The sequence below is a fragment of the Mesoplodon bidens genome, assembly GCF_964165515.1.
Source record: "Mesoplodon bidens genome assembly, contig: HAP1_SCAFFOLD_864, whole genome shotgun sequence".
NCBI classification, from domain to species: Eukaryota; Metazoa; Chordata; class Mammalia; order Artiodactyla; family Ziphiidae; genus Mesoplodon; species Mesoplodon bidens.
The window spans coordinates 1-8170 of record NW_027671406.1 but is presented as its reverse complement, the minus strand read 5'-3'; the positions used below and the strand labels follow the sequence as shown (position 1 = coordinate 8170).

The 8170-nt window shown below is 41.5% G+C and overlaps 1 long non-coding RNA gene across 1 annotated transcript; it reads left to right on the top strand.

Annotated features, from left to right (window-relative positions):
• Nucleotides 1-577: 577 nt before the first annotated feature.
• LOC308611440 lies at nucleotides 578-8167 on the top strand. The gene is made up of 3 exons (XR_014014909.1): nucleotides 578-711; nucleotides 1416-1649; nucleotides 8143-8167. It is a non-coding gene; the product is annotated as an uncharacterized lncRNA (long non-coding RNA).
• Nucleotides 8168-8170: the final 3 nt, after the last annotated feature.

Here is an 8170-nt window from a genome sequence, read left to right as displayed (position 1 = left end):
CCAGAGCCCGCGAGCCACAACTACTGAGCCAGGGTGGTGCAACTACTGATGCCCGCGAGCCTAGAGCCCCTGCTCCGCAACAAGAGAAGCCACCTCTCGCCGCAACTAGAGAAAGCCCGGGCGCAGCAACGAAGACCCATAGCAGGCAAAAATAAATGAATTAAATAAGTTAAAAAAAATAAAAAAAGAATTGCTTGGGACCCTCGACATCACCTATCTATTCAATGACCATGAGGAAACTAATGTTTGAGTAGTTGTGGGTTCCTCTCTAAGTGTCCAGACTCTCAGTTATGATCTTAGTGCTCATCCCACCCCTTTGGGCTGCTTTATCAACAGTTAGAGGGATAGTCTACTTAAGAAATCTGCTAGAAAAGGTGAACCCCGAGGGCTTTTATTTGCCAAAATTTCCCGTCTTTTGGATGAGAGCCTGTTACTGTGTGACTGTAGTATTTGTCATGTGGTCTTGTTAGACTTTTTCATTCGTCTCTTATTATCTATTTGGCATATCCTTCCAAAACCTGTCCAAATGCATATGGAGTTTTTACTTGACAATAGATATAATGTATTTATAACGGTATAGTCTGCCATGTTCATTTAAAGTTGTATCATTAGACTTTTCGTAATTGCTACCTACTAGTAGTTAAAGTTTAACATTGCCTGTTTCTTCTCAGGGTTTCCAGAAAGGAAGCAAAACCACAGACTTGTCAACTGGTAATGCTTTATACCTTCTTTATGATAGTAGATTCTGGACTGTTACTTTTAAGATTATATATGGTAGTAAAGTTTGGCTACATTTCCACTCTCTTTGATTTTAGTTGTAAGCTATACTTTAGTAATATTGCTTAGTTTTAAGTGCAGATGTCTGTTAAAATGCCATTGTGATAACTAATATAGTATAGAGTATGAAACTGTCCTGAGAGATTAGCCTGTTAGAACCTGTTAAGGAGGCTTACCAGAGGGCTCTTGGTGAATCCTAAGAGGGAATGTCATGTTTGCTTAACATAAAGTAGAGTGCAAAATCATCAAAGGTCTTATTTCATTACCACAGACTCAGAAATAAAGTATACTTTTTTGTTGTAAGTTTTCCTGTTGCTCCTTTAAAGGTGCCAAGTGTCTGACACATAGGTTAGATCGCCTTATAACCTAAAGCTCCATGTGTTTAGTTTGTTGTCTTCCCATGTGGAACATGAGCAGTTCAAAGAAGAGGAAGCGCTTCTAGAATCATACCTAGATTAGTTGTTTGAAACAAATTTGGTGCTAGGTTTGGTTGAATAGATAGGACTGCGTATTTGCAGAAAAGCTAGTTTTTATTTAGAAAAGTCTGAACTTGATTCCACTGTGGACCTGATGATAGTCGTGGGGTAGCAACAAGAACAGTATAATTTTTGTTTTTAAAATCCCCATTTTCCTTTTAGTCAGAGAGTTTATAGATACTTCAAGTTCTGAAAGTGAAGCATAGAGTGAACCAGAACAAGTTTCTGGTTACAACAGACTACTTGCCACATTAAAGGATGTCTCCAAGGAAGATGAGGAGGAGGAAGAGGAAGAAGACAGTGTTCTAGATGAGACAGAAATGAATCTTGAAGATGGCGATAGTGACGTCATTGTGGAGGAAGAGATGGCAGTGGAGTCTACTGACATGCAGAAGAGTGAGTGTCTGTGATGTGGGTTTATCATCTTTGCAGGGACCACAGACAGATTGCCCCAGGGGCAGGGTGCCTTGTACCACAGAGCTGGGTGAAAGCACATGGATTCAAAGCAGAGATTCTTAACATTGTTGGGCTCTGTGATATCTTCAAGAATCTGATGAAAACACATGACCCTCTGGCCATAAAAATGCAGAAATGACATTTTTGCTTATGATTTCCAGGATTTCATCAATCCTACTTCAAATTCCCCTGATTGGGAGGAAAGGGAACATAATTCTGTTTTTGTAATGGTCTCAATTTATGAAAGAGATGATTGTTCCTGCCTTAGAGGAACCAAGTTTAATGGAAGATAGACATAAAATATACAAAACTTTTCAAGCACCGAATCTGAATGGAACCGATAAATATAAGGTATTAAAGAGATGCAAAGTGGTCACATGCTGCCAGGGTGAATGAGGGGAGGCTTCAGAGAAGAGCTGGGACTGAAAGGTTAAAGGGACTCTGTCTCACTCAGACATCTAGGTGACTTTTTTTTTTTAATTATTATTAATTAATTTATTTTTGGCTGCATTGTGTCTTTGTTGCAGTGCGCCGGCTTCTCACTGTGGTGGCTTCTCTTGTTGTGGAGCATGGGCTCTAGGCACGTGGGCTTCGGTAGTTGTGGCACACGGGCTCAGTAGTTGTGGCTCACGGGCTCTAGAGCACAGGCTCTGTAGTTGTGGCGCACGGGCTTAGTTGCTCGGCGGCATGTGGGATCTTCCCAGACTAGGGCTTGAAACCACGTCCCCTGCATTAGCAGGCGAATTCTTAACCACTGTGCCACCAGGGAAGTCCCCATAGGTGACTTTTTAATTTAACTTTAAAATCAACTTTATTGAAGTATGAATTACATTCAACGAGGTGTACCCGTTTTAAGCATGTAATTTGATAAGTCTTGACAAATGTGTATATCTCTATTGTCGTCGCCAAAGTCAAGATACAGAACACTTCCAATACCTGCAAAAAGTTCCTTCTTGTCCTTTTACAGTCAGTTTCCCAGGCCTGGCATCAGGCAACCACTGACATGCTTTCTTTCACTATGTATTAGTGTTTCCTATTCTAGAAATTCATATGAATGGAAGCATACAACAAGTACCCTTTTGCACGTGGCTTCTTTGGCTCCTCATGTTGTTGTGACTCATCCGTGTAGCTCATATTAGTAATTCATTTCTTTTTATTACTGGAATAGTAGTCCATTGTCTGAATATATCTGGGTAACTTTATATTCTATTATCTTAATGCCTACTTGCCTTACTGTATTTTTTTCTATACTTTAAGGTGTCACACACCATTCTTAGTATTTTCATTCATCACTTGGACTCGGATAAAAAAAATCGTTGCCTCAGACTTAGGGATTGTTTTAATTTTGTTGGTTTTCCAGTTTTCTTTCATGTTTTAGGTTTTTAAAAATGAAAAGTTTGGCTTTTTAAATTATAAAAGTAATATATATTTACTGTAAAAATTTAAGAGGGTAATATAGTTAACGTATATCTCCTCCACCGTGGGATGAACACCTTTAACATTTTATAGAACCTTCCAGACTACTTTTTTATGGATATATGAGTGAATATATATTTGTGTGTATGTGCATAATGGCCTCATACATTTCTGTAAGTTACTTTTTTCTTTAATAATATAACGTGTGTAACTGTGGGTTACTGCAGCTAGAACCCTGGTGTCCAAACTCCCAGGCCAAATCTCCTTCTACTACATTACACTACCATGGGGAGGTTTAAAAAAGAAAGGGAAAGTATGAAGGGTGATTTTTCCATAAATTAAATCAACTTTAAAAGGCGCATTTGGAGAGTCAGAGAGTACTGATATTGTTAGAAAGAAGAAAGGTTTAAAAGCTGGTTAAATCTCATTCAAAAAAAATCCATATGTACCACATTGTAAAAAAGAGAAGGAAGATGGCGTTCATGATTACTGGGCTGGCAGGGTAGGGGACAGTTGCATGCTGGGGGTGACTCTCGTACTGGCTCTTCCACTCTTCACACTTGTGCTCGGCCAGGGCCAGGGACCGCTGAGGGAGATCAGAGGAGAGGGTGGTGCCTTGGGGGTTCCAGGGAGTTGTGCAGCTGGCTCCCTTGCCACCCAGACTGCCCCAGGGTTCCCAGCCCCAAGGATTATGGAGCATCCCCACACCTGTTTGCTCTGCAGTTGCTGTTGTGCACGCATTTTCTCCTCCAGCACTTTCTGCAGTGTCTCCTTGGCCTTCTGCTCATAGCTGTTTTTCTGGTCTTGCATCTGTAATAGCAAGTTATTCATTCCCCAAGAAGTGTATTTCTGTAAATTTGAGGCAATTCAACAAATACACATTGACCTACTGTGTGCTAAAGCCTGAGCAGGGATACAGAAATGAAAAGAAATTGGTCCTTGCCCACAGGGCAGAGATGTCAGTAATCTGGTGGACCTTCTTCCAGGCTGGAGGCAGGCAGGGAGAGTCCCTCAGGTGATGTGAGAGGTGAGTGGGGATAAAAAAACTGCCCTGGGCATGCTGGGCCTTCTCCCCTAGGCCTTCCACAGGCATTTGAACTCCGACATTTCCAAAGGGAAATCATCTTTCTAAACCTGCTCCTATCTCAGTGGCCAGCATCACCCCCCACCCAGTCTCCCAAACCCTAAACCAGGGAATCATCCTTGATTTCTCTCTCACCTTCTTCAAGGAATCAGTTCCTCATCAAGCTTTGTCAAGTCAGCGTCTTTAACGGCTCCTTCGTTACCTGTATCCTCTATCCCTACCGCCACCTCCTTAGTTCAGACCCTAGTGACACTATTATATGGATTATATAGAGACTATGTGTTATCTTCATGCCTTGCCTCCCTCTAAACCCTTTTCAGTCCTGCAGCTAGAGGGTTCTTTCTAAAACTTAAATCTGATCCCATCACAACCTGGTTAGATCTCTCAGTGGTTCTCAGTGTTCTAAGAATCAGGTCCAAACTCCTTGGCATGGTTCCTACTTACAAGCCCAGACTTTCATCTCATGCTGCCTCCACGCAAGCTGAACTGCTTGTAGGTCCCCTAAGCACTGTGCTTTTCAGCCTCTGCCTTTGCCCATAAAGCTTCTTCTGCTTAGAGTATCGTGACCCACGCTTCTCACCTGGTTAACTTCTACCCATGTTCAAGATTCAGCCCTAGAATCATAAATTCTGATAAACTTGGCCAACCATACCTACCCCCCGACTCTTTATGGATTAGGCAGTTTTACTGGTGTTCACATAGTATCTGTATTTCTGATCTGTGGACTCATCTGTCTCCTTTAAGGGATTGTAAACTCCTTTGAGGCAGGGAGCATTTTTATTTTTGTATTTTTTGTATTTTATTTATTTATTTATTTATTCATTTATTTTTTATTAGTTTCTGCTTTATAACAAAGTGAATCAGTTATACATATACATCTGTTCCCACATCCCTTCCCTCATGCATCTCCCTCCCTCCCACCCTCCCCATCCCACCCCTCCAGGCGGTCACAAAGCACCGAGCTGATCTCCCTGTGCTCTGCGGCTGCTTCCCACTATCTATCTACCTTACGTTTGGTAGTGTATATATGTCCATGCCTCTCTTTCGCTTTGTCACAGCTTACCCTTCCTCCTCCCCATATCCTCAAGTCCATTCTCAAGTAGGTCTGTGTCTTTATTCCCGTTTTCCCCCTAGGTTCTTCATGACATTTTTATTTTTTTTTAATTCCGTATATATGTGTTAGCATACGGTATTTGTCTTTGTCTTTCTGACTTACTTCACACTGTATGACAGACTCTAGGTCTATCCACCTCATTAAAAATAGCTCAGTTTCGTTTCTTTTTATGGCTGAGTAATATTCTGTTGTATATATGTGCCACATCTTCTTTATCCATTCATCCGATGATGGACACTTAGGTTGTTTCCATCTGCGGGCTATTGTGAATAGAGCTGCAATGAACATTTTGGTACATGTCTCTTTTTGAATTATGGTTTTCTCAGGGTATATGCCTAGTAGTGGGATTGCTGGGTCATATGGTAGTTCTATTTGTAGTTTTTTAAGGAACCTCCATACTGTTCTCCATAGTGGCTGTACCAATTCACATTCCCACCAGCAGTGCAAGAGTGTTCCCTTTTCTCCACACCCTCTCCAGCATTTATTGTTTCTAGATTTCTTGATGATGGCCATTCTGACTGGTGTGAGATGATATCTCATTGTAGTTTTGATTTGCATTTCTCTAATGATTAATGATGTTGAGCATTCTTTCATGTGTTCGTTGGCAGTCTGTATATCTTCTTTGGAGAAATGCCTATTTAAGTCTTCTGCCCATTTTTGGATTGGGTTGTTTGTTTTTTTGCTATTGAGCTGCATGAGCTGTTTATAAATTTTGGAGATTAATCCTTTGTCCGTTGCTTCATTTGCAAATATTTTCTCCCATTCTGAGGGTTGTCTTTTGGTCTTGTTTATGGTTTCCTTTGCTGTGCAAAAGCTTTTAAGTTTCATTAGGTCCCTTTTGTTTATCTTTGTTTTTATTTCCATTTCTCTAGGAGGTGGGTCCAAAAGGATCTTGCTGTGATTTATGTCATAGAGTGTTCTGCCTATGTTTTCCTCTAAGAGTTTGATAGTTTCTGGCCTTATATTTAGGTCTTTAATCCATTTTGAGCTTATTTTTGTGTATGGTGTTAGGGAATGATCTAATCTCATACTTCTACATGTCCCTGTCCAGTTTTCCCAGCACCACTTATTGAAGAGGCTTTCCTTTCTCCACTGTACATTCCTGCCTCCTTTATCAAAGATAAGTTGAGCATATGTGCGTGGGTTTACCTCTGGGCTTTCTATCCTGTTCCATTGATCTATCTTTCTGTTTTTGTGCCAGTACCACACTGTCTTGATTACTGTACCTTTGTAGTATAGTCTGAAGAGGGAGCATTTTTAAAAAAATAAAATTATTTTTGTAGGCTTGGGGATCTGAACAATATTCAGTAAAGTCAAGTTTTAAAAATGAATACATTTGTGTTTTTAGAATTTCTCCTGGCTTCAAGGTCACAAAGAAAAAGACACAAGAGCAGCTTTGCAAATTCACTGGGGGTCTTGCCTTTCCAGTGCTTTTCATTTTTACGCCCTGTGATTTTTGGGAAAGCAGGAGCCTTTTACTGTCGCTTCTGGGTTACCCAACTGGGTAAGAGATAGTCTAGATAATGCAGATTTAGAGTTCAATATCAAATCATTTCCATTTAGCTTTGGAGTCATGTGAAAATTTGGATTTAAATGTTGAGTGGGTCTTATGTTCTTGGAATTGTCATTAGAAACCAGATACAGGAGTTACTGGTTGAGATCATACATGGTTATGTCCAGGTTATTGGACTTAACCATGCTGGTCACTGACCAGCTTTATCCCCCATTGAAAACGAGTAGACTGGCATTCTGGATTATATGTCAGTCTCTTACGAGCTTGGTTGGCATTACTAAAAAAATAAAAGTTGTGGATCCACAAACCCATAGACTCTATAGGCTATGTTCCGCTGCAGAATTCTAACTACATGGCCACCTTATCTTCCTAACATCAAGTGGGAGCAGTCTGGCCGGTCCATCTCGTTCTCTTGCTCTTGAGTCCTCTGCAAAAGACATCCCCCTTTTCTGCACCAGCACATACGTCACAGCCCTGAAGAAAGTGTAGACATCTGAGATAGGTTAACAGTGGGGGAGGGCTGATATCCCGTGAACAGACACATAAATGCCTGTTAGACCTGGAAATTGAAAACCAGAGAGGCGGGGCCACACTGGTTTTGGCCCAGGCCACCAGCCACTGGTGTTCCCAGCAAAATGTTCCCAATGTGGGAGTTTGAGGAAGCAGGGAAAGGCAGGTGGTATGAGTTTATTAGGACTTGAGGCCCTCAGCCTCACACTGAGGCCAGCTGAACCCCCAGAGCGTGCTTCCTGCCCTCCTATGGGCTGCTACTCCTAAAGGTACTTGGTTTCAACAGTTATTTGTGCATCAGATTAAAGACTGAAGGGAGAGGGAACAGCAAGCCTAAATTCTTCATATCATACGCCACCTCCCTTTCTCTTCTTATTATATAAGCAATTCATGTGAAAAACAAATAAGGCAAGCAAAACAAAACAAAATTACCTGAAGTCTTGCTATCCAAAAGTTACCATTAGTATTTTGGTGTATACTTGTTCCAGATTTTTCTTTATTTTCAACCCTTCATTAAGGCCATTGTAGTGTTGACAGATGATGCTGGCACAAGCACTTGAGATGAGGCTCCTCTTTTTAAAATACTGTATTTGCATTTGGCTTAATTTGTCTCAGGCCTTGCCTTGCCTGGTCCCCAGCATGGTGTCTTCTGCTGCAGTCTCTGTAAATTGGAGTTGGGGTGATGGGGCGGTCAGGCAGGGCTGTGTGTATCTGTGTCTGTACGAGGGAGGGCGGGCACACTTTCCAGTGTTTCTGGGCAACAAGCAGGCACTCACTGCAGTTTCCTATCCCTCAGGCCTGGGCTGTGGAGACAGGGGAAGTAC